The sequence below is a fragment of the Paroedura picta genome, chromosome 3, assembly GCF_049243985.1.
Source record: "Paroedura picta isolate Pp20150507F chromosome 3, Ppicta_v3.0, whole genome shotgun sequence".
NCBI classification, from domain to species: domain Eukaryota; kingdom Metazoa; phylum Chordata; class Lepidosauria; order Squamata; family Gekkonidae; genus Paroedura; species Paroedura picta.
In genome coordinates, this window is record NC_135371.1 from 114,227,754 (window position 1) to 114,255,349 (window position 27,596).

Genomic DNA, 27,596 nt, shown 5'->3' on the forward strand with positions numbered 1-27,596 from the left:
AAAATGCAACAAAATTGCAGTGGAGTTAGTGATGCATGTCCACTACAATTTGTGTATATTTTCAGCTTATTCTCCAAGGAGCTCAGGGCACGGTCCATGACCCTCCACTGTTTCATTTTATTACATAAACAAGGTGGGCTGATAGAAAGGGAGACTGGCCCAAGGGAAGCAACAATGAATTTCTCTTCCTCCAGCCCTCTAACTGCTCTCCCAGCTATGGTGACTCCCTCAGCTATGAATATTCTATCCCAGAGATCTGAAACTTCTACAATTCAAGGGCCAAAATTCAGAGCAAGAGATCAACAAAAAGGTAGTATAATGAAGTCTTTGCATAACTGAAAATATACAACATATTGCATTTAATTGACATGGTTGACAGGCTGTTATGAGTTTTTTATTAGAAAAGAGGTACACCCAGGGCCTCACAATCTTATACATAATGTCTGATTAATACTTCTGATGACATACTGCACGTTCAAAAGGCTCCAGGGCGAGCCATGCCTGCCAGAACCTTCCAAATGTTCAGAGCACTGGGAGAAGTCCTCCGCCAACATGGAGCATGGGGAAAGAGCTCCCTGCACTCCAGGGTAGTAGCACTAGGGCCAGGGAGCTGGTCAGTGCCTCTCCCACTGGTGAGGGATGCTGTGTAGTTTCCAGAGACCAGCGTTTCTGCACCCTGCAGGGGCAGCACCAGGGAAATGAGCCAACCAACACCTCTCCCTATGTCTCTTTCAAGCCACACCCCACCCCAAGGTGCAGAGACAAGGCCATATGCACCCTGCAGGGGCAGGCCTGGGATATGGGGAGAGGTGTTGCTTGGCTCTTCAAGTGTCCCCCCCCCAGCATGCAAAGAGAAGCCTCTCTCTCGCCTGCAGAGCGGTGCCAGGGCCAAGGAGCCAGCCACCACTCCTCCCGGTGCTAAGAGGCCCTGTCAGGCTCACATACCCAGCTTCAGAGTGATGTCTCTCTGTGCACACTTCCTTTTAAATCCTCCCCAGCCCATATCTAGTGCCTGGTGCATTCCTGGATGTACTGGCATTACTTATAGTAAGTAATAAATATACACAGGAGTGTTGGAAACAGCTCTCTGTGCAATGTCTCCTGACTTGTTGAGGCTGTTAAAAGGAAATCTCTTCACCATAGAGTTAGTGAGATAGACAGGGACACTGACCGCTCACCTTTGATCTCACTGACCTGTCCCTAGAGGGTAATTTCCTGTTTTCCCCAGTCTCTTCCCTCTTCTCCTCCTTCTCTCAAGCCTGCTACGTGATGGAAGAGAGATGCCTCAAACATCTCTCTCCATCCAGCTATTTAGACTAGAATAGGAACCCTATCTTTACCTCTATGTAGTGTTAAGTTCTTTATTAAATAGTTCCTATATTAGTTAAGTACCATGTTTGTGAACATGTCTTTCTTTGTTTATTGTTTTCTCTGACTCACATGTGCTCACATACTGTGCTAATTGCCGAACCAAGGCACTCTGCTAACTTTGTGGATATTGACAATTTACCAATGGTTAATATCCTTCAAGGAGCACACGGCCTGATTGCTTTATATACTAGTTTGGATTACTTGAAACAGTTCATTTTCCCTTCTATAAAACTCTCTAAAAAGCTCTTGAGTTCCATAATTGCCCCCTGACCTTCCCTTCACATACAGGTGTGATTGAAAACACTCTAAAAGCTGAAGTAACAGGAAGTGAAGGCTTCATCCTTCACCAAGGCAGAGCTTGAGTGACATGCTGCTCTTAGTGCTCTGTTTGTCCAGCAACAGCTGTGAGAGAGATGATATTAGAGTTGTATGTTGGAAGGAAATTATTCTGATAGAACCTGTGTCTAGAGAAGACCCATCTGTTCCTTAGCTTTGAAATGATCCCTCTGGGGAGAAGCTTTAGTCAGAGAATATAATAATTACTAAAGAGCTGAAAGCAGATCTACACAGACAGGAAGGCTGGGAAAGATATTTGGTAGAGGGATTTGGGTGAGTTGGTGTGATAATCGCAAATCAGGCCAAAAGGAAGGGGTTGAAATCTTCTAGGAAGAGAAGAAGAATCTCTGCCCAGTTAAAAAGAGGGGAAAAAATTAAGGATCTCCCTAGACTTGTGTTAAGAAACCTGCTTCAGACATCTCAAAAATCAGAGAGGAGCTGGTGATTCTAGGAGGGGAAATTGGGGTATTCACAGAGGATACCTAACTCCTAGAAGACTATGATAGTGCAGACAAACTCAAATGACAAAGGAAAACCAAAGTGGACGAATTGCTAGGGGTTGGGGAGGGTGACCACTTGCCCATTAGATCCCTGCCTCTTCTGGTTGCTCAGATCTGGCAACAGGAGGATAGGAGGCCCCTTAAGGGAGAATGTGAATCTCTCCCTGACAACTGGGAGGTTTAAGGAGGCAGTGGTATGTTCTTTTCTGAAGAGACCATCGCTGGACCTGCAGGACCCCGCCAACTACCGCCCAGTCTCATGTCTTGTGTTTCTGGGTAAGGTAGTGGAGAGGGCTATGGTGGACTAGCTCCTGGCACTTTTGGAGGAAAATTCAGCCCTTGATCCTTACCAGTCTGGCTTCCATCCTGGCCATGGGATGGAGACCGTGCTGGTTGCCTTAACAGATGATGTCCAGCACCAGGTGGATCAGGGAGGTTCTGCCATTCTCATGCTTTTAGATCTGCATTTGATGCAGTTGACCATGAGCTGTTAGCCCACTACCTCGCTGTGACTGGGATTCAGGGGACTGCACTGCAACTCCTTTCTCTGGAATCCAACACAGGGTTTTGGTGGGGGAAGAACTATCAGACTCCTCAACACTTGTATGAGGGGTGCCACAGGGACCGATATTCTCCCCTACACTTTTTAACATCTTTATGTGCCCTCTGGCCCATGGTCTGGGGCTTTGGGCTGGGTTGTCACTAATATGCAGATAAAACCCAGCTCTACCTTCTGTTGGATGGATGGACTCCCCCTCCCCCCGATACATTTGCCAGTAGTTTTGAAGCAGTAATGAGATGGCTCAGGCAGAACCATCTGAAACTCAACCCCTCCAAGACAGAGGTCCTATGACCGGGGAGGAAGGGAGAGGATCAGGCAGCACAGGTCCCATGCCTGGATGGGGTACAATTAACACCTGCACTGGTAGCCAGGAATTTGTGGGTAATCTTTGATGCCTCTCTTTCCATGTAGGCTCACATCACGAATGTAGCCCAGATGCCGTTTTTCCAACTATACCAAGGGCAGTTACTAGTGCCCTACCTGTCCTCAGAGCACTTAGGCACAGTGATCCATGCAATGGTCATTTCAAAGTTAGACTTCTGTAATTTGCTCTATGCAGGCCAACCCTTGTCCTTGACCCAGAAATTGCAACTGGTAGAGAATGCAGCTGCGAGGGTCCTCACTAGGACATCCTGGAGGGCCCATATTCAGTCTGTACTAAAACAACTGCACTGGCTGCCAGTTTGCTTCAAGATCAACTTCAAAATTTTGGTTTTGACCTTTAAGGCTATATGTGGCCTGGGTCCTACTTACCTGAGGGACTACTTATCTGCTTATGACCCCCTGCAGGGCCCTTCGCTCTGTGGGTATGAATCTACTGGTGGTCCCGGGCCCCAAGGATATTCTCCTGGCCCTGACCTGGTAGAATGAGCTCCCAGAAGAGCTAAGAGCCCTGATGGAGCTATAAAGGTTCTGCAGGGCCTGTAAGACAGAGCTCTTCCACCAGGCATTGGATGAGGCCAAGAGAATGCCTGGAGTGACTAACTGGGGTCCCATCCAATGATGTGTGCAATGCATCTGGTGCAATAAGTTCGAGCCTGGAGGAGTTAAGCAAAGTAGGTGCCAGAAGATTCTAACCACGGATTGATTGGCTGGAGAGTAACCGTGGGTTTTTGTTTTGTTTTTTGCTGCCATCTGTTTTTTGCTGCCGTTCTTACTTTGATAATTCTATTTTTAGGGATTGTATTTTAATGTTTTATAGGTTTTTATGGGGTATGTTTTATTGTTGTAAATTGCCTCGGGATGAAAGGGGTGGGGTGTTAATTATAAATAAATAATTAAAATAAAAAATATGCAAGCATTTTGATAAACATATTAGCAGTAGCTTCTCAGTGAGAAGAATTCAGAAACTAAGAAAGAAGTTTCTATATCTTTCTAAAGCCTGTAATTAAAATGTTACAAACTGTGTAATAACTGAGTTTACAACAAAGCTTTATCTCATTATTCCATCTAGCCTCCCCTGTATGTTAAATAAAATCATAGTCTCAGTACCATTCTGAAAAGATTTTTAGAAAAGAGGGCTCTTCCCAAATGGTTCCAGGGCTGAGTTAAGGCCAAATCTACTGTCAGTAACAGTACAATAAATAAAACATGTTACAAGGGTAGCTTTGTGAGTGAGGGAACAACACTTTGCTTTGGGATGGGAATTTTACCCCAGCGGGGAAGTGTGGAGAGTGCCTATAATAACAGGTTATTCTAGCATCCTGCCTTCCAATATAATATGGACTCAATATTTCATTTTCATGTTTAAAGAGCTGTATTTGGTTCTACACTGGGTCATAGGTCACAGATCCCGGCCCTAGCCATTCATTACCATTCTTTTAGCCCACTTTCCCATTACCTCAGTTTTAGTTCAATGGCTGAATATCAGTTTAGAAGACTTTTAAAAAATTGATTTAATTAAGTCCCTTGAAGTATTTTTTCTTTTAAAGAAGGCTTTCATGTTAAATGATCAAAGTCACAGGAGCTGTACTGGTCCCATAAAGCTGCTTACAGCTGTTAAATACTGTTGCCATTTGTAAATTGGGATAATATAAAAGATGAAAATAGAAGTGCATGGGGAACTCTGTATAGTGCCACTTAGAGGAGTCAAGGACCTGTGAATTTGCCATAAGAAGGTAGCCTCATTGAACTGGTTTTCCAGGGGTTCAAATATACTTTTTCTAACCTAATTACCTGAGATTTCTTAAGAAGAAATCCAAAAGCAACAGTTGTGTGATACATTGTATTAAGGTTTAAGTAAAGTGTCATAAAGCCAAGAATTAATTGTGAATAATTCAGTTTTTCTTCAGGATTGATATTCACTATAAGCAGCCACATAAAAATAGGAGGAAAGAAAGGTATTCCAGGATATGATACAATGTCTAAATTATAGCTATCTACTGCTTGGAGAAAAAAAAATCCTGTTCCTTTAACAGAGGATTAATGAGATGTATTTACAGACTTTGTTATTTACCTTCATGCCATGAAGAGCTTCACCTGCCTATTTACATATATTAAGGCTGTATTAAAGAGACCTACATTTCTTATCCAGGCATGTTGGTGATTCTACTAAGACTTCTAAATCCTCATTTATTCACTGGGGCTTATTCCCAGGTAAGTGTGAATAGAATTGTAGTTTTAATTAGATTAGTTCTGGATGCAAAACAGATTTGAAGTTGTACCCAAGCCTGCTTGGGCCAGAGAAGTAAAAAATGGCTGTACCCGTTCTGAGCGACAAAATCTACCAGTAATTTATATGTTACCAGAACAAATGGATCCCTTATAAGGCAAATAAAAGATTTTAAAAACACCCACATTGTATTAGTTATATCAACAAAAATGGATAGCAGTTTCAGGTGGTGCATTAAGTAAACAGTTTCAAAAAGAGTCCTCTTGAATGAGACTAATGGACCATCTAGTTTAGCATCCCACTGCCCAGATCCTCTCAGAAGGCTCGCCCAGCTAAGATGGAGGTCCTCTGCCTGGGTAAGCATGGCCCAAGTGAGTTAGTGCAACCCCCATCTCTGGATGGAGTCCAATTAACTTCAGCTTCTGTCAGGATCCTGGACAAGATCTTGGACTCCTCTTCGGAGGCCTAGGTCTAATCTGGAGAACTGGGTTTGATTCCCCACTTCTCTACATGAAGCCAGCTGGGTGACCTTGGGCCAGTCACGTTCACTTAAAGCTGTCCTTAGAGAACAGTTCTATCAGAGCTCTCTCAGCCTAACCTACCTCACTGGATGTCTGTTGTAGGGAGAGGAAGAGAAAGGAGTTCTCTGGGTAATGGAAAGCAAGGTATAAAAAAGTTCTTCATCCTCCTTGACTTGCAGGCGGGCATTATGCTCAGAAAGGAGACGCATACTCCAAATAACTTTCGCAAAACAAGCCACAGCTTTTATTAACACCAACAATTTTCCAATTTTTTTGTGTTGGCCAGCAAGGGGAGAGAAAGCCTGGCCCTGGCCCTAAGGCCTATTAACCCAAAACATCCCACAGCTCCCTGAAGACCCGACCAGAATCCCCTTGGATCTGCGGGGCTCCTGCTGTGGGGTTTCTTGACTCATAGAGTGGATGCCTGTGATGCCTCAGGAGGCGTGGACCTCCCTTGGCCCATCCCAGGTCATCCAAACTCTGGATCCCAATGAGCTACCCAGCCGGGTAAGCTCACCCCAACTTTTTGCCCCTCAATCCTGAGGCGGCATAACCTTAAGGGAGTCCCTTCTTCCCGGGGGGAATCTTAAGAGACTCCCTGACCATCTACGGGCTCTTTCCCCTTGCTATCCCCGCCACCGGAGGAGGGACCACCGTCCCTACTCCCGCCAACACCCTTCGATTGTGCCCACTCTTGAACTGTGGCCCTTAAGCTAAACAACCATAAATCCAACCCTCAATTGGACAAATGGACCCCATCTGCCGGATACAATGCAGAAATGTTCTTATCAATATCCCCATGGATAGTCACAAAACCTCCACAACCCTTCATGTGGGATGCCAGCGCTGCATTTATCTTCCTCAGGGAATGGTTCACACTGTTCGTGTCCCTCACTCCACACCAAGCTCAGCGCTCCATCATCTGGGACCAGATCAAAGCCATGTCAGGCCGTTGCTGCCGCAAAACCTCCAAATCCTTCAGCATCATCTGCTTCAATTGAAAACGATTCGTAGCAGGCAGGTCGTTACCCCCCAGGTGAATCACCAGTCTGGAGGGCCTGTCTTGTCGACCGCAGCAGCAAATGTTCCCAGGAGGGCCGGCCACCGCATGCCTCTGCATCCCCACCACCGGACAGAGATATCTTCTCCCAGGCCCAAGTTGAGGCCCCAACCAGAACTGGCCTCATATGCATGTGCCCAATGGACGAAGCTGTGTTCCAAAACCAGCACTTGTCACGCAGCTGGGCGGCTCCCTGAAACAAGCCACATGTTAATATTTTTTCCGCCTGGCCGTACATAGCCTCTGTACACCCTCGACTTCCATCTACCCAACCTCATGATCTGTTCCGGGGATGCCCTGAGCATATTTGCACTGCTGGCACTTACATTCTTTCCTATTGTAATCCCAACAGGCTAATGGGAACCTTTTCTTAAGCAGAGCAGCCCTCCTCTCCTTCTCTTTTCTCTGGCGGATGCTGGGGCCCACCTTCATGATCCAATAATCATGATGCTTCAGGTCCCAGCAGGCATCCGGGTTGTAGGAAGCCAGCTCCCTGAACTCTTTGTCATAGTCAAGGGTGGCATCCTCGCCCCCGAACTCCCGGGCCTCAAGAACGTGGCATAAATAGCGGGCCAAATGCCATCCCCTCTCAGGGTAAGCTGCCGCTATAAGCGCCATATATTCTGCAAAACCCCTCAGCCAGTTTGCAAAAGTTTTCTCACATCTCGGGGCATCATCCTGCTTCCTGTCCCTTTTTGTCCCAGTATCCCCACCTTTTCCCGTTTTTATAAAAGAGAACAGGTCAACATAATAGCCATCCAGCGCCTTTTCTCTCAGTTTACGTGGCAAATGTATACCTGGGGGTGCATCCGTGTCCCTGTATTTCCCAGGTGGCTCTGCTAAGGCACCTGATAACGCCCCAGACTCCAACAGCTGCTTAGCTTCCGCCCTTCTGCTATGAAGCCAAGCTGGCAGCCCCGGTATGAAGGCCCCAGTTAGCCAGTATTTGCCTTCCCTGTGAGCATCCCCACTATCCTACCCAGAAGTGGACTCACCAGAGGAGTGAGTGCAATGCCTCCTGCACTGTCTCCTGTGGCCTTCCTTAGTCCTCCGCCTGCTGCGCCGCTCCAGGGACCTGTGTGCAGCCATGGGCGAGCTGCTCGAGTCTCGGCTGCCTCTCCCAGACCCCTTCTGCGACCCGCTACAGCTGCTAGCTGAACTGTGAGCCCTACGGGACCCTGAAATTTGGGACATGGCCCGCGCGTAGGCTTGCCAAAAGGCAGCTTGCTCACCCCTGGATGAATCCAAGCCCCTCAAGGTGCTCCCACTCCTTGAACTGCCTGGCGAGTCTCCTCGGGACCTGCCCCTCCCATATGCCCCACGTTCTGGGGCCCTGGATGCCCACCGCCGTCTGGCTCCAGTCGCTGGCCTTGTTGCCCTGGAGGCCCCATCTCCCTCCACCCTGCCTCCTGGCTCCTTGGTGGCCTTGCCTCCCGAATGGGCGCGGGAGCCCTGGGGTCATTGCTCCCCCCTGCCTCGGGTGATGAGGACAGGCCTCCTGGGCAGACCGCCCCGGCCCCGCCGCCCCCTTGCCGCTGAGCTGCCCGGGACCTCTTCTGCCCCCCCACGAGGCTCTGCAGAGGCCTCATGCGCACCCCCAACCCCTGCGCCGTCCTTGGGGCGCGCCCCTCTAGCCCGGCCACCTGGCACTGCCGTGGACCAAGCGGCCCTGGCCCGCAAAGCACTTGCCCTGCGCCCACCCCTCCCGCGGGCCTTCTCCCCCGGTGGGGAAGCGCTGCTTCCCTCCATCCTGTCCTCCCCCGCACCCTGGGGCGAAGCCACGGGTGCTCCCACCCACAGCTTCTTGGGCCCCATGCTGCTTTTCCCCCACTTCTCTTGCCATTCACCTGCCATGCGGCCTCCCTCAGCGCTCAGCAGCGAAAGCGAGCCTTACTGCTCGCTCCGCTGCCGGGGGGGGAAAGGCCGGGCTCGCTGCACATGGCGCCTTTTAAGGTGCTGCGAGCCGGCGCCTCCCACGTGACGCGACTCCCCAAGCCTCGCCAGCTGCCCCGGCGCTCCCTGGAGTGTCCTCCTCTCCCTCCCCCCTCGCCGCTGCATCAATGGTGGCTTTAGGTGAGTCTCCAGCCGCTTTTTATTCTTTGACAAAGGGCAAGAGAGAGAGAGCATTGCTTCTTCCTTTTACACCATCGAGATATACTATTGATCTGTTTTGACTATTAACTAAGCCACATTAAGAGACTAGAAAGCAGCATCATAAGTCAGTTGACTGCATGGCAAAGGTGCTTTAACCCTAGATTAATCTGGTTATTACTAAACTGGCAGCAAATAAGGGAAAGAAAATGCACTCTACTGATTTATATTTGTTCTGTTCTGATTTGTATTCAGAAATGAATATGAAATACCTCTTGGTATTTGATCTCATGAATATTCAAGGACCTTTTTTTCTATAAGTAAGCCATTTATAATTGGGGCCCAAATAAGATGTGCAGTTTAAAAATGAAGTTCCAGGCAGGAAAAGCGTTAGAGTGCATGTAAAACAGACTACCAATCAGCTGAGGATAAAGTTCAAGGTCAGAATGTTTATAAACCCACCTTATAGCCCTTGTATACTACCTGGGATCAAAGTAATCAAAATACTTTATTCCTGGTGAACAAACTTATTCCTATTATAAACATAAAGTGTTGTCTGTTGGTCTTAAAGGTGCCACTGGGCTCAAATGTTGTTCTGGAACGAGTATATTCTTCTTCCATTCTGTAAAATTCATTTGTATTGTACCATAAATTCTATCCCTATTTCTTATTTATGAAATAATATATTGAGTGTTTAGAAAAGAGGGATAAAATACAAAAATGCTACTGGGAGCACGCGATGCTGAGGTATATTCCTGCATGCTCTTCTTGGATAAGGTGACCAGATTTTAACATTGGTAAAGCAGGACACCATTGACCAGGGGGGTTCTTGATCTATATGGAGCAACAAAAAAATTCATAGAACGCATAGAATGCAAAAATAGTATTGTAATATATATATATATATATATATATATATATATATATATATATATATATATATATATATATATATATATATATATATATATATATATAATTGCAACATAAGTACAATTTGCCAGGAACCCCCAGATGTCCCTCCAAAAGTGGGACAATCTGGTCACCTTATTCTTGGACAGCTCTTTTGTAATGCTGCCCTGGAATAGTGAAGTAGTCCCTTTCTATTGCACAGGCAGTTTCCAGAATTGCCAGTCACTTCACCCTAGCCCAAAACAGGCTTGTTCCCCAGAAATATGGTGTGAGTGTCCTTTACTGGAGTTGGTCCACTTCTGTTGGTTGTTTTATGCCCCATGTGTTAAGGTGTGCCTTGACATTCCTCTCACTAAAGTGTCCATTGGCATACTTTTATCATTCCACATCTATCGTATCTCCAGTCTTCAAACTGGTGATCTTCCATCTAAGGCTTGTTTCCAAACAGCTACTGGAAGTGAAATTGTTTCTGATGTTAGGGGGTTAGGTCTTCTATGTGTTCACTTTCCCAGTCACAGACCCCTCCTGCCAGGATGTGAACTGCTTTTATTTTGAAAGAGGGAACATTCCAAGTTGTGTTGTACCATTTTTGGTTTCTCTCTTCGCAAGTTCCATTGGTCAGTGGCATTCTTGTGGCATCTTCGTCACTAGAATGATAGATGTGATATAAACAATGAAAAGAAGGCTAGTCCAATTCACTATTTGACTATATTTTGGAAACACAAATGCTCACACTTGGAGTCTACAATTTGTTAGTACTCCTCTGCTTTCCAAGCACACTCCTGGTTGGTGTACAATGAACTGATGAGGTGGGTTAAGTGGGGTGACACTCCCGATTCATGTAAGGCATCCCATAACTTCTTGTGATCAATTTTCCTTGCGACATTCCACATACATTCCATGTCGCAATCCTTCTGGTTTTATTTTGTCTCAGGCCTGTGCGTTCTCCATGGGCTACATTGGAAGCTAAGTGTCCATAAATGCCCAGGTTACTGGCAGAGAGCTGTTGCCCTTCCCCAGTGGCTTGTTCAGTACTTCATTACATACCGTAGTTGGAGTGCTTTCCATAGAATTTTCTTGGCAAGAAAGAAGAAAAAAAGACGGGGTGTGTTGACAGGTCCTTTCCCTGTGCCTTTGTAACTGGCCTGCGAGCTGTGAGCTCTGCAGTTCACCCCCTTACCACATTGAGGAAAGCAGCAGGACTTTAAGGGGGACATGCACTAGTATCAGTGTCTAAATTCACAAAAGTTAAACAAACACAGAAAATCTCAAATATTCTATAGTTCATCCCTTTTGGTCTTTATAATCACAAAAATATTCAGCAAGCATTTAATTTATTTATTATATTTATATGCTGCCCTCTCCGGAGGCTCTTATCCTTTAAAATGCCAGCCTGATTTTCTGTTTCAACACAAGCACTGAAAATATAACCCACATGGCATCGCAGATCTATAAAACACAATTCTTTCTCCAGATTAAAAATACAGTATATCATTTATAGAGGGTTTAGATTTTACTTTTTGGTCTAATATAACCATTAGTACAATGCTAGAGGGCGTCACCCCAAGGGTCAGACATGACTTGGTGCTTGCACAGGGGATACCTTTACCTTTACCTTTAACCATTAGTACATGCTGTTTCAATGCTCATTCCAGAAAGGGACCTGGGCAAAATCTTTCTAACCTGTCAGTCATTTGGAGACATTCACCTTTATATTAAAAGCCTCAATATTGATTACGTAAGACTTAAATTGAATAAGAAGGCAAGCATCAATCATCGGCGGGGGGGGGGACCTAGAGGAGGTACAAATCAATATGAAGTGCTTAAGTATCTGGAATAATTTATTTTAGATTGCATCTTGTCTAACAAAGGTAGTGGTTGGCTTCCACCAGCTTCCTTTTCAGCTATAGAATTTAAAAACTTGGATGGAAATTCAACAGTGTTGTCAAATGTAAAATAGAATGAGTCCAAGGAAGGGATTTTTCCTTCTACCACTTTTTTAATACTGAGATTGCTCCACACTCTCCAAAAGAGAAAACTGGGGGAACTTTAGGAACTACATGAAATGTGGTGCAGGGGAATGAAACAACTTCAGAGAATTGGCAGAAATGCTCTCACACAAGATCTTCTGCAAGTGGAAAAAGAGTCCTGTAATAATGTGTACAGAGGTGATTTGTGCTGGTTCCTTTATCTCATAGCCTCCTTCCCATGCTGTAGACTTTGTCATTGCTGAGGGCCTCCAATCGTTATGAGAGTTGTTTTCTTTCTGCGATGTAGGGAAAAGGCGGAGGGTCCTGAACTAGCTAGCCTGATCTTAATAGATCTCAGAAGCTAAGCAGGACTAGTATTTGAATGAGGGACTGCTAAGCAATACCAGGGTCATGATGTGGAAGCAGGCAATGGAAAACCATCTTAGACTGTCTCTTGCTTTGAGAGCTCTACAGGGTCACCATAAATCAGCTGTGACTTGATAATACTTTCCACTACCACCACAATGGGGAGAGGAAATGGGCAAAATCCCCTCCACTGCCTTGGTCCACATAGAATATACTAACAATTTTGTATTATGTGAACTTACCGTATATACTCACATATAAGCTGCCCCGCATATAAGCCAAGGCACCTAATTTCACACCAAAATGCTGGAAAACTTATTGACTCACATATAAGCCGAGGGTGGTGTTTGGGTAGCGGCTTTTTCTCGTTTCCTCCCCTCACCCCCTCCCGTTTTGGGCAGGATCTTTTCCCCCCTTTTCTTCCCCCCTTCCTCCTCCCTCTTTCCCTCAGAACAGTCTCGCCTTTTGATATCCAGCCCTGTGCTGCTTCCCTTCTTCTTAGCTGGGTGTTCTGTTCCCTCCACTTTCCATGCCTTCCTCTAGGGGCGTTTCCTCCTCCTGCTCCCTGTTCAGAGAGCTTCAGAGCTTCCTGCAGCTTCCTGCACATGCTGGCCTTCTGCTAGCCTTGTTAAGGCAGAGAGAGGGGGAGGCGGAGACTGTTCCTTCCCTCCCGGGTTTGCTGCCTCTCTCCTTTGTGCCTGCTTTTGCTCTTCAGGCAAGTATACCTGTCTCCCACCTTCCTGTCTTGTCTGGCAGCTCTTTTTAATACCCGCATATAAGCCGAGGGGGACATTTTCAGCTTTAAAAAAGGGCTGAAAAACTCGGCTTATATGCGAGTATATACGGTATATTAAGTTAAACCATTAACTATTATTAGTTTCAAAATTTGTGGATGGATGCCTAACATATATGAGCTCACAATATCTGCAACACATTCCACCTTTCCAAAGTATTAGGTTTCATTTATTTTGCTGTCAAGAATGAAAACACTGGAGACCAGTCATTGCTTTTGTTATACAAGCTGCAATCGGAAATCTATTTCAGACCTTTGGCTACTCATTGTTGATTCGTACCTCCACTGGGATTGTCTTGATCAATTTCTGCCTTCCTGTTTGATTTAGGTGTCTGCTGATCTGTATCAGATCTGGAGCATGGCATCATCCCATTTGCTTTACTATAAAGGTGAAAGGATTTGAATGATTTGCCATTTTGAAAACTTCTACTCTTAATTGAGCTGTTATTATTATCTGAAGACACTTAGAACTGTTCTTCAAGCTGTATTCTGTTTAGAATAGCTTAATGTATATAATGTCCTTATCCACATTCTGTGACCATTGTTACTCCTTGCCCAGAAATCTGTCACATTTATGATTATCCAATGATAGGGCTATTTCTGAACAGAGAAGTCTGTGTCAGTGTGAGGATCCCCCTGTTGGCCATATTCATAGGTGTATGTGATTTTTGTGTGGTCTTTTGTGGTCTCTTCTAGCTCTGTGACCTTTTGTGACCTTTTGTGGTCTCTTCCAGTTCAGGTTGATTCTGATTCTGGTCACCATTTATATATTTACACTTTTCTACTTTCCTTTGTATGTTTCCTGTCTACCAATATCACCTGTAGTCAAAATGTCAGGCTGCACTTGTGGTCACGCAATAACACACATCAATGTATACACTCACAATTTTACCCAAGTGCAGGAAAGGAGGCATCATCTCCTGCTGGACTACCCATCCTACCAGAGAAGATCTACCTCGCAGGTCCTGCTCTATATAACCCACTACAGATCCCACCTTATACTTCTTGACTCAAGGTATAGTGGACTGGGCATGATCACATTGGCCTTACCCAACCTCCAAACACTTGCCCAATCATCTGTGGAGTGCAACTTAATGGAGAAAGTGGCTGTACACACACACAGGATCAGAAATGTTGCTTTCAGGATGTAGATGGAGTACACACCTCCCTGTGGTTGCACTATGCAGACAACCAGGCAATTATAAAGAGGCAGGGAAGGGGGCAGACTCAATGTTCCCACACCCACTCTCCCTTCCTGTTGTTGTTGTTGTTGTTGTTATTCGATTTATTTCCTGCCTCTCCCTATAGGCTCGAGGTGGGCCGCAGTAGTCTCAACCCCATTAAAACACATTAAAACCCCCATTAAGACTTTAAAAATACCAACATGATGGCAGAAAATCCCCACCTGACCCCTTAATAATAACGGATATAATGGAAGAAAGCTATGTACACTTCCTGACTCCCAGGGGGAGAGGTGATGTCCCTGATTCGCTGACCCCAGCCTCAATCGTAGACCTTGTGGAAGAGCTCCATTTTGCAGGACCTGCGGAAAGCTGGCAAATCCCGCAGGGCCTGCAGCTCACCCAGGAGCTCATTCCACCAGGTAGGGGCCAGGACCGGAGAACATTCATGCCCCAAAAGCCAATTGCATTGTAGTGCTTGCCCAAATGCCACAAACAGGTGGACAAACAGTCAAGCTGATTTTCAGAAAACTGTTTGTGACTGGAATCCCTAATACATTCAGCATTAAGAGTGTACTGGTTTCAGGTTTTGATTAGTCCAACTTTACATCCTTAGTCTCAGTAATTTGTCTGTGTTTGTTAACATCATAAACTAAAAAGAGGGATGCAGTGCACATTATTCTAATCTCTGCAAATGAATTCAAGTGTCCTAAGGGATTACTAGAGCCTCTTGTGGTGCAGAGTGGTAAGGCAGCCGTCTGAAAGCTTTGCCCATGAGGCTGGGAGTTCAATCCCAGCAGCCGGCTCAAGGTTGACTCAGCCTTCCATCCTTCCGAGGTCGGTAAAATGAGTACCCAGCTTGCTGGGGGGTAAACGGCAATGACTGGGGAAGGCACTGGCAAACCACCCCGTATTGAGTCTGCCATGAAAACGCTGGAGGGCGTCACCCCAAGGGTCAGACATGACTCGGTGCTTGCACAGGGGATACCTTTACTTTACCTTTAAGGGATTACTGCAAAAATGTAGAAATCTTTGGCATGACTGATCACGTGTTTCTACCCAAGCCTTGTGAAAAGCCAAACATAACAGACTGAGAGTGAAGAACAATTACTTGTGGTAATATCGGTTCAATTTTGATGTAAGTTGCACTGTTATGACAGAGGCATTTGGTCAACTGCCATTTTGTTTCCTGATGTATTATTAGAGTGAAGCGTCTTCCAGAAACCAGGTTAGTCGGTTTAACTAAAGCGATGTCAGCAATTGTCAGACACTAGCCACTAGTTGTGAGGCAATAAAGTAAAATTCATCATTCTATACAGTTATGTCTGTCTTTATTTTGTCATATGACTGATTTCACAACATTTTTAGGAAGGGGGAAACATATGAAAATGGCTATTAGGATCCATATAGCTGTCTTTGTAGTTTGACCTCCCTTGTAGTTTTGACTCCATTTTTGTTTTCTTGATAATAAATTTAGTGAAGAAACCAAGCAGGGAGCTATATTCTTTTGCTGAAAGCTATGGAAGACTGGGTATCTGGGGGAAATGCAGCTTGTTCAGATCAGTCTGTAACTTAGCTAAATTGCCAGGATTTAAATTGATCAACCCCCACAGAGTTTTGTTAGATATGCTTTTCAGGGCTGAAGGTTGCTTCAAATCAGTGCAACCCTTTCTACACTCTGTTTTAAAAATTGTACTTGGGTATACTTGGTATACTTGGTTTTCCCCAGAAGTGATGAAGCAGCCCAAATGTGGAAAGCCTAGTGTTGACTTGTAGCATCCAATGGAAATCCAATGCAAGGGTAAAACAAGGTATTTCTCAAATAGCAGTCTCACTGATTGCCACTAATACTGTTAGCATGTATATGAAAGAGCGGTTGCCGTATGGGCAGCCACCAATTGATGCTGTGGCATGCTGCCAAATGAGGCACGATGGCTCGAGAGAACACCTCCCTTGGAAGGGCTCAGCATTCAGGGGTGACCTGCCTCTTGGGAAAGGGGGCAGGGGGAATCACTGACCACTGGGCCAGAAGGTTGCAGTCATACCGCTGGGTAAAGCTCCTTCCACCGTGCCCATTTTGGTTGCCAACCTGGCATGTGTTAAATAAAAGCTGTGGCCATGTTTAAACCATCTAATTGTCAGTGTCCTCCATCCGCCACAACAGACATGCCTGCAAATCAACTATTGATTAAAATCTTTGTATACCACTTTTCCCTATGTCTCAGGATGGCTTACAAGCCATAATGAAAACATCTAACAACAAAACCCAAACTCCTCTCTGCAACCTAATAAAATCCTTTCAACGTATACTCCGTTAGACGAAGAAGAAGAGTTGGTTCTTATATGCCGCTTTTCCCTACCCGAAGGAGGCTCAAAGCGGCTTACAGTCGCCTTCCCATTCCTCTCCCCACAACAGACACCCTGTGAGGTGGGTGAGGCTGAGAGAGCCCTGATATCACTGCTCGGTCAGAACAGTTTTATCAGTGCCGTGGCAAGCCCAAGGTCACCCAGCTGGTTGCATGTGGGGGAGCGCAGAATCGAACCTGGCATGCCAGACTAGAAGTGAGCACTCCTAACCACTACACCAAACTGGCTCTCTGGTTAAAAGCTCTGGTGAATAAAATACCATTACTTTCCCTCCTAACGGACAGTGGTCCTCTTACTCCTTCAAGGAGTCTTTTCCATGAAATGGGAGCAAATACTGTGAGGGAACAGGACTTTGCAGATGACAGGTAGGCCACATTTAGTGAGAGAACACCCAGAAGGTAACAACAAGAAGTCTCTAGTTGGTATAAGGAGAATATGGGGAGGAAAATGTCTCCTTTACATACACGTGTTTTTAGATATGCGTGTCTCAGGTAACTATCATCACATAAAGTATTTTGCAATATTTAAAAATACAGCATTTTTTTCCTGTCCCCTCCCTTGTTCTTCCATACAGTGCATTCCCCTCTCCAACCCCCAAAATCCTTTTCCTGATCAATGTGCTAGATAATTGTTTTACTTAACACAGCTCCTTGGTTTGGTTCCTTGATTCCTAACTAATTATTTTGCGGTTGTTTATGTTGAACTGTGTTTGCCATCTGTTGGAGCAAACAGTTAAATGACTCAAATCCTTTTAATTCTGGCTGCCGGCTTCCTCATTATTTGTTGTTTGTCATCAAATTTTTGCTTTATCTACAAAGCAGGAAAGTAACACCCATTGAAGGAAAGGAGCTTAAAAAGTTGTAACTCTGCTTAGGATGGCACTTTATTCCCCGTGATCTGCTTTACATTACTAATACAAAGTTTGCGATGGGGGGGGGGGGGAGAAATGGGATAGATCCCCATCTGTGGGTTATAAACTGCACCTGTGTATTGAAGTCTATCATTAAAATGAGGGATTGTAATTTTGCAGATGATTTCACAATGCCCACATTGGATACAACTCCCTGACACTGCTAGATCAGCTAAAGAGAATCTTAGTAAGTATATGAATAGTTTTTATTTAAAATGATGGCAAACAGAATAAAATAACAGCAAACTGCATGGTGTAGTGGTTAAGAGTGGCAGCTTCTAATCTGGAGAGCCAGATTTGTTTCCCCACTTCTCCACAGGCAGCCAGCTGGGTCCTGTTAGAGCTGTTATCACAGAGCAGTTCTATCAGACCTCTCTCCACCTCACCTACTTCACAGGGTATCTGTTGTAGGGAAAGGAAGGCGACTGTAAGCTGCTTTGAGACTCCTTCAGATAGTGAAAAGCAGGGTAAAAAACCCAGTGCTGCTGCTTCTAAAAATCAAAATATTCTGAGTGTATTCCTTTCTTTCATTTTCTTTCTGTTTTATTTCTGCACTAACTATTACTGCAATCAGACGTTGATGAACCAGTTTGTTCATCTGATGAAAGAGCCATGTGGGGCATTACAACTGAAGACTTTCCTGTTAAAGAAGTCTTTGAACTAACTCTGAGTTGTTGTGACATCTAATTGTGGACAGCTTAACAAATTTATTATGGCCTCAGGGCCAGTAACATTTATTAGAGGATATACCAAGCCAAACAAAAAAAAAAGAATCTTCACCTGCTGTTGGAAGACAATGATAAGAGGAACAGATGATGAGATTAATGTCTCTTAGGAGGGAGTTCCAAAGTTTCGGTGAGACTATTTATTTGTTTGTTTGTTTGTTTGTTTGTTTGTTTGTTTATTTATAGTTGGATTTATATACCGCCATTCGCCAAAAGGTCTCACAATGGTTCACAATAAAATATAAAATCAAAGTAAAATGTTCTAGAATGCCGCTCACCTAGCCTCAGATGGTGGGCTCTAAAGAGGACAAGCTTCTTGTTGGAAAATTTAGGCTTAAATCGAAGAAAGTAGAGAAAAGCACTAGGCACTCAGGTATGAACTAAATCATATCCCCGACGAATATACAGTAGAGGTGACAAATAGATTTAAGGAATTAGATCTGATAGACAGAGTGCCTGAAGAACTATGGACGGAAGTTCGCAACATTGTACAAGAGGTAGCAACTAAAACCATCCCAAAGAAAAAAAAAGGAAGGAATCAAAATAGCTGTCTGAGGAAGCTTTACAAATAGCTAAGGAGAGAAGGGAAGTGAAAGGCAAGGGACAAAGAGAAAGATACACCCAATTGAATGCAGAATTCCAGAGAAAAGCTAGAAGAGATAAGAATGCCTTCTTAAATGAACAGTGCAAACAAATAGAAGAAAACAATAGAATAGGGAGGACCAGAGAACTCTTCAAGAAAATTGGAGATATGAAGAGAACGTTTCATGCAAAGATGGGCATGATAAAGGACCAAAATTGTAGGGACCTCACAGAAGCAGAAGAGATTTTTTTAAGTGGCAAAATTATACAGAGAAACTATACAAGAGTGAGCTTAACATCCCTGATAACCACGTTGGAGTAGTCACTGACCTGGAGCCAGACATCCTGGAATGTGAAGTCAAATGGGCCTTAGGAAGTCTCAGCAACAATAAAGCTAGTGGTGGTGACAGCATTCCAGTGGAACGATTCAAAATCTTAAAAGACAATGCAGTAAAAGTGCTACACTCAATATGCCAACAAATTTGGAAAGCTCAACAATGGCCACAGGATTAGAAAAGGTCAGTTTACATTCCAATCCCAAAGAAGGGCAATGCCAAAGAATGTTCAAACTACCGCACCATCGCACTCATTTCTCATGCAAGCAAAGTTATGCTCAAAATCCTACAAGCTAGGATCCAGCAATATGTGGACTGAGAACTTCCAGAAGTACAGGCAGGATTTTGAAAAGGCAGAGGAACTAGAGATCAAATTGCCAACATATGCTGGATCATGAGGAAAGCTAGGGAGTACCAGAAGAACGTCTACTTCTGCTTCATTGACTATGCTAAAGCCTTTGATTGTGTGGAGCACAACAAATTGTGGCAAGTTCTTAAAGAGATGGGAATACCAGAGTGTCTTGAGAAACCTATATGCAGGTCAAGAAGCAACAGTGAGAACCGGGCATGGAATCACTGATTGGTTCAAAATTGAGAAAGGATTTTGGCAAGGGTGTATACTGTCACCTTGTCTATTTAACTTGTATGCAGAGCACATCATGAGAAAGGCGGGGTTAGATGAGTAACAAATTGGGATCAAGATTGCTGGGAGAAATATCAACAACCTCAGATATGCAGATGATACCACTCTAATGGCAGAAAGTAAAGAGGAACTAAAGAGCCTGTTGATGCAGGTGAAGGAGTGCAAAAGTTGGCTTGAAACTCAACATCAAAAAAACGAAGATCATGGCATCCAGCCCTCTCAATTCCTGGCAAATAGATGGGGAAGAAATGGAGATAGTGATATATTTTATTTTCCTGGGCTCCAAGATAACTGCAGATGGGGACCGCAGCAAAGAAATTAAAAGACGCTTGCTCCTGGGGAAGAAAGCTATGGCAAATTTAGACAGCATCCTAAAAAGCAGAGACATCACCCTGCCAACAAAAGTGCGTTTAGTCAAGGCTATGGTATTCCCAGTTGCAATGTATGGCTGTGAAATTTGGACCATAAGGAAGGCCGGGCGTCAAAGAATTGAGGCTTTTGAACTCTGGTGCTGGAGAAGACTCTTGCGAGTCCCTTGGACTTCAAGGCGAACAAACCGGTCAGTCCTAGAGGAGATCAGCACGGACTGCTCCTTAGAAGGCCAGATCCTGAAGATGAAACTCAAATACTTTGGCCACCTTATGAGAAGGAAGGACTCCCTGGAGAAGAGCCTAATGCTGGGAGTGATTGGGGGCAAAAGAAGAAGGGGATGACATAGAATGAGGTGGCTGGATGGAGTCACTGAAGCAGTAGGTGCAAACTTAAATGGACTCCAGGGAATGGTAGAGGACAGGAAGGCCTGGAGGATCATTGTCCATGGGGTCGCGATGGGTCGGACACGACTTCGCACCTAACAACAACAAAAGATGACCATAGTAGACAGGCAGGTTCTTATGAGAGAAGGCAGTCTCTCAGGTATGCTGGCCCCAATAATTGTAGGACTTTAATGGTTAATATCAGCATCTTGAATTAAGCTTGAAAGCAAATGGGAGGCAATGTAGATAGAACAAGACTGAAGTTTCTTATGGCCCACTCCAGTCAACATTCTAGCCACAGTTTGCTCAAACTGCATTTCCAGACAGTCTTTAAGGTCTGCCCTGTGTATTCAGTAATGCATTCTAGAATACCTGAGCATGCACCATAACTGCAAGATCTTTCCCACCTAGAAGTCTAGTGAAAGGCCCCCCTGGCCCCCACTGCCACCTATCCAACAGGAAACCTGGGTTCAGCAGTACCCTTCAAGCTTTGAACCTGTTCCATCCAGGTCAAGAGTGATCTCCGTTTTGGGGTCAAACCTTCACCCCCACCAGTAGCATCTCCATTCATTTTGCTAGGATTAATTTTCAGTTTAGAATTTCTCCATGCACCTGTTCACCATCCCCAAGAGGTCCTGACCACCCAGAAAAGATCTGGAGGTATACCCTGTATGGATACAGTGAAGGCAGAGAAATATTGTTTCTTTGCCATCATCACTTCCACAGAGTAAGCCTTAAAATGAACTCTAGCCTGTACGTGGTGGCTTTAGCTGTCTCTGTTGTCTTTTCATTGTCCACATCCTGTTAGTTCACCAAGGGGCTTCCTGGGCTCTTAGCCCTTAGACAGAATGCCTGCAACCAATTGAGTCAGTTGCCTGGGTCATTCCTCATTCCAGAGGTCAACCGGACAATCAACAGTAGTACTGATAGAATGTTTTTAATTTAGAGTAGAGAGAATGAGTCACTATTTTCAATGGCACCTTCCATGATTTTATATTTGAACCCCACAAGGGATGGATGATTCAGCTTGGATAAGCCTTAAAAGACCCAAATTAGCATTGACTCTGGTACTTTTCAGGTATATCCAGGCCGAATCACTAATCCTTGTAGTTTAAACCAACTGAATCAGCTGCATCCAAATTGAGCAGGGTATTGAACTAGATGGCCTGTATAGCCCCTTCCAACTCTATGACCCATTATGCACGGGGGGAATAACGCACATTCGGGGTGGAATGGAGGCGACTAAAATCACCGATAACGCACAGAGCTGGCTGCAACTGGCCGGTGCATGTCACCGAAAAAGCCGTGTTAGCAAAACGCAGAAGAAAGTGCAGCTTCCGGGTGACCGGGGCACAACCAGAAGCGGCGCGGGGATCGCTGCGTGCATAATCGGTTACTCTGGGTTTTGCCGCTGTCGCGCCCCATCCTGTGCATAACGGTGTGCTTCGTGTCTTCCCCCTCCACGTTTTCCATGTGACCCGAAATCGCCGTTTTGGCGGCCGTGCATAATGGGCCTATGACTCTATAAATCGCAATTTAAGCAGTTTAAACTTCAAAGAGAAGCAGTTGGAGTAGATTAGTTGATTATGCCTCCTCCAACCTTTCTAGCAGTTTGGCAGCTCCTTTATATGCCTCTTCCCCCCTCAACCTTCCCAGCAGTGAAGAGCTGGCTCTTAGCTGTCTGGGAAGGCTGGGAGGGAGAGAACAGCCAAAACAGTTGATCCTTGGAGATCAACTGTCTGGTGTTTTGGCCAAATCGGCCAAACTGGAATTAATATTCCAAATCAGTGATTTGGTTGATTTGAGTTGTACCAAATCAGGAAACCCCAAATCCAATAAGTACCGATATTTTCCCCACATGCACAACCCTACCAGTAATTTGTCAACCTTTTTCTTTTCTGAATTAGCCTATAGTTTCATGCATGTGTCATTAGCTGAAGATTAGTCATTTTACAGCAGCATTATGGCAGTCTAAGAATGGATGCATATGTTTGCCAATTTTCCTTAGCTTTTTTCCACATGCTAGACCCATCTTAGGAACTTAACCCCAAAATGTGTAGGGCTGAGGAAAGTGCTTACAGTTAGGGTTAGACCCATTCCCTAATAATCCATTTTTACTGCAGAATCAGGTTCCCCTTCATTAAAAAATGTGAGTTTTTTTTCATTTTGGCAATATAATCATCATGATGTCAGATAAATTTTATGTGCTTTGACCACATCATTCTTCCTGTATACGTTAAGTTTCTTCTTGTATCATGCACATAAAAAACTAAACTTAATTTAATTATTATCTCCTCATTTTATCATCTCTCAAATATACAGCAGAACAGAAAGGAAGAAAATCTGCTCTATTGTCAGGAATCTCAGGCTAAAGGCATTACTCTGGAGCTTCATTGAATAAGATAACCACTCAGTAAATTACTATGAACTTGAAATTCAACAAAGGAGCTGTATCCGGAAGAGTCTATCTCGGGGAGAACTGCATTCATCAATGGGGTAATGTGAGAAGTGCTTTTTTTCTCCTTTAAATTTTAATGAAGGACGTTTCTGTTTGTTATTTGAACCACTGATGAATATTAACCAGTGGCCTGTTGTGAGCGAATAATTTCCATATTTATAGAACACCAGCATGAAGGCAGTTAACAGGATTTAAATTAAGTTTAACAAGTGGTGGCTTCCCCCCCCTCTTGTTTGATGCATATAAGAATTTGCTTATGATAGGCAGGCCATCCTCTATGGGTATTGACATTAGGAAACTGACAAGCACATCCCACATTTCCCTTTGTCTATTAAAGATAGTTTTAAAATATTATCTAAATGTCCAAAGCAGCGGGTTCCAGAAAAGCTCATTAAAAAAGATTTCTCATTTTACAATTAAAACAATGAATAAGAATTGAATTCTCTTCTACTCCCAACCCAACCCAAGCAGTTTGCTTCTTCAGCTTAGGAATTAGAATGATACATTAGATACCTCTTAGTAGAATCTTCAATCGCCAATAGCGGTAGGCATAAACCAGAAATTCCAGTTCACTTTTTAGGTTTGGAGTGTACCTGAATAGACGCCCTTGAACCCACATCCCCCCCCAAAAAAAACAGCCATGTTTGAGCCGTTCCATTTCACTTCCCCCACTTAGAAGCAAGGCAGGTGCATGCCCTATTGTGAGGTCAAAATGGCTCCCAGCCATTTTAGGGATCAATTTTTATCCTTCCTTCTTGGAATGGGTGGGAGTCATCTAAAACCTCTGTTTTGCTTCCCTCCCTTCAAATGGAAGGAAGTAAAGTGGAGGTGTTAAATGGCTCTGAGTGATTTTAGGGATCAATTTTGCCCATTCTGTCTTGGAAGCACTAATAAACTGAAAAGGTGATAGGCCGCAGGTGCCATTGGCATGTACCAGAAAAGTCCCAGAAACATTAGGCTGAATAGAAAGGCATTTAGAGGTGCAACAGTTTGTTGACTGCAGAGGGGTTTGGCAAAGCACAAGATCTTGCTGGTGATTTTTGGTCATTAGCAGCCTGAATCACATGTGAATCCAAAGAGAGGTCCATCACATTTTCAGTCACTCACTTGACTCCTAGCACCTGAACATGTCTACTCCAAGAAGCTACTGCTTGTTTTCAGTAAAGTGGTATTCTGTTGAGCTTGGGTTCTTGGCTTTCTTGCCCTTTTACTTCGGTCCTGGCTCTGACCTAATGGAATGAGCTCCCGGAGGAGCTGCAGGCCTTTCGGGAGTTATCTGCTTTCTGCAGGGCCTGCAAAACAGAGCTCTTCCGCCAGGTCTATGGGTGAGGCCAGGTGGCCAGGTAGATCAGGGTCCTCCTATAGAAGCGGTGGTAGTGAATTCCATCAGCACCCTCTCCCTTCCTTTCTCTTCTCCCTCTTCCCTTAGGATGGATTATGGTTCTGATTAGATTGGGACGGGATTTCCCGCTGGGCCCTTTGACATCTTGCTGGTTTTATGCAGAGGTTGTTTTATTGTTTTATGGGGTTTTATTAGGGTTTTAATAAAAAATTGTAACCCGCCGTGAGCCCTTGGGGAGCGACGGGAAATAAATCGAACAAATAACATAACAATAAAAACATAATAAAATAAAATTAAATTAAATTAAGGCTCTTCCAGAAGAGTTGAATTGTGTAGACTCTGAGTGGCATCAGTCAAATCTTTCAGTATCTTGTTCTCGTTTAGATGAATAGCTGTCTTGAGGGAGGATTCTTTAGGAGTCTCTTGCATAGTCATCTCCTGTCCGTTTGAAGGTACCTGCTTAGCATCATTTTTGTTGACAATTGCAAAGGTTTTTTTGGCATCCAACTCAGATCTAGTTCCATGATCACTTAGAAAAATGCTGGTAATAGTAATTTGTGTGTGTGCTTTGTGGATTACTGTTTTCTTTATAATAGCCTGAGGGAATATGCTTAATAAAAGTATTTCAACTCATTCTTTTTTTTTTAATGCTGTTTTAGTTTGTGTGAAATTTAAAAAAGGGCTGAGTTGGTTATAAAAAAGTGAAAAAAATCAACACTATGGGAAGACAAAGAGTGCAAGAAGCAGCTGTTTCCATATGACCTTCAAAATGATATCTCAAAGCAAAGACTGATTCTTCTTATTCAAACTGTGATGGTGTTGTCATGGTCTCTCACTTGAATTTGATAGACTTGGCAGGAAGTGAAGCCATTTCCATAGTACAGTCTTACTTTGATTTAACATCAAGTTGAAGCTCCATGTTATGCTTCAAGTCGGCAGCGCTTGTTCCACAATCGATGTTTAAGCAAGGATCAGATCCACTTAATGAGTTCTGCATTTATTTTGAATAGCATCCGTGCCATTCCTGTCATGCATTTCATCCTGCCCGGTAATGGTACAATGTGCTCACTTTGTAATGACACCCACTTCTATCTTTCCATTCTTTCTGAGTAAGATGAGGTGGCTGAGATGCTTGATCCCTGACTGGAGGCAGTAATGCACTGGATGAGGATAATCCAGACAAGTCAGAGGTACTATGTGTCAAGGAGTCCCAAGTCAAAGAAGTTAAAGTACACTCAGTTCTGGATAGGGTGTGGCACAGCAGGCATGATGTGGCAGCCATATCAGGGTATTCATTGAGGAGGGGAACCAGTGCCCTACCTTTCCCTGATGTATTAGCTAGTGCGAAATAAAAGAAACTGGCAGTAAACAGATTTTGTTTTGAAGAGGTTGAGACAGAGGTTCCAGTACCTGGCTCTCCTTTTTAAAATAATGCTGGAGCATTCAGGAACCCTGAAAAGGATGCTATGTTCCACCTCCTCTGGAACATGAAAGCTTCAAGTTGGAACCAAAGGATACCTAACAGAGGTAGTCAAACTTGCACTGGGGCTGGTGACACTTCCCCAGATTATATTCCCAGCACAGCCACTATGAGTTATCCCATCTAAGAGGAAATTTTATTTTCTCCATGTCAGCCTTGGACTTGACATGGGGCCCTACTGTTACAAGACAAATGTTATGGTTCATGAGTTCCCATCGATCCAGCTTGTTATGAGAGGACGTTTTCCTAAATAATCTATGGCAATGGCATCCCCAGCCATAGCCTATGCTTTGTGGATGTTGCATAGGGCCAGATAGTCCATTCTCATCCCCAAGCTTTAATAGGAAAAAAAATGACATAGTGCCCATCAAGGAATCTCACACCTTACAAGGCAAGTGAATGACCAGTAGGTCATCCATGTGAATATACTTTGATGGGACCCCTTGACCTGACCTGGGAGAGCTTTCTTCTTGTCTCCCCCTACACCCTGGCCCACAAACTGCAGCATAAGGGAAGTCTTGGCCATACTGTAATAAACTTCATTCTTTTATCACCACCACATTCCTAAAGAGATCTTCTAACTTCTACCATATTTCCTTTCATTTTCCTTTCAATTGATCCTCAATTTCTCCCTTTTAAAATAAAATATAGTCAAGTTGTATTTGCTTTTAAAAACTCTATCAACTCTGTTGTGGGTGGGTTTTGTGCCCCCCCCACTTCATTGCATTCTGTACTATTGTATGTGGACTTGGTAGCATCATGGCCTTTGTCTATAAAGTTAATTTGCAGTCTTGGTCTATATCTTGGCCACTACAGAAGATTAAAACAAGTATCATCTTTCCTGTTGTTGATCTGATGCCCAGTTATTCTAAAAATGATATTTCTAGATGGAAATGCTGTTTCATTGCTTAAATGAAAGCCAGTTTGGTGTAGTGGTTAGGAGTGCGGACTTCTAATCTGGCATGCCAGGTTCGATTCTGCACTCCCCCACATGCAACCAGCTGGGTGACCTTGGGCTCACCATGGCACTGATAAAACTGTTCTGACCGAGCAGTGATATCAGGGCTCTCTCAGCCTCACCCACCTCACCCTCTCTCAGCCTCACTGTTGTGGGGAGAGGAATGGGAAGGCGACTGTAAGCCAATTAAGCCAATCCCATCAAATCTGACAATGCCTTGCTGTGGTGATGATTGGCTAAGTGGCCTACAGTCCATACATGGGCCACACAGTCATCCCATAAATAGCATATCCACTAAGCTGGAGCAGCCAAACAATAACTTGTAGTTGCAAAGGATAACTGCCAATTATTGGACCTCATATAATAACAATAATAATAAAGATGAAGTACTGTTTTTGCAGGCTGCATTTTACTACCTGAAGGAGTCTCAAAGCAGCTTACAACTACCTACCCTTCCTCTGTCTACAATCGACAGCCTGTGAGGGAGGTGGGACTAAGAGAGCTCTGAGAGAACAGCGACTGGCCCAAGGTAACCCAGCTGGCTGCATGTGTATAGTAATAATAATATCTGTATACCCCACCTCTCCCTAGTCAGCTCAGGGTAAGCAACATCAGGGTTTAAAAACACTGAGTTCAATAAATCACCAATATACAATAAAAAGTTCTTAAAATATATTAAAATTAAGAAAAATTGTCCTTAAGATTTTTTCTTTTGACAATGAATTTTATACCTTATTGCGTGAATCACGGAGATTGTACTAAGATGG

The 27,596-nt window shown here is 44.2% G+C and overlaps 1 long non-coding RNA gene across 3 annotated transcripts in view; it reads left to right on the top strand.

Moving 5' to 3' along the window:
- Nucleotides 1-5,259: 5,259 nt before the first annotated feature.
- Nucleotides 5,260-27,596, top strand: part of LOC143831291 (uncharacterized) — a 115,543-nt gene continuing 93,206 nt past the window's right edge. For all 3 annotated transcript variants that reach the window (XR_013228797.1, XR_013228795.1, XR_013228796.1), the window contains exons 1-3: nucleotides 5,260-5,364; nucleotides 17,672-17,738; nucleotides 22,914-23,087. This is a non-coding gene — a long non-coding RNA (uncharacterized LOC143831291). The remainder of the gene's footprint in view (nucleotides 5,365-17,671; nucleotides 17,739-22,913; nucleotides 23,088-27,596) is intronic.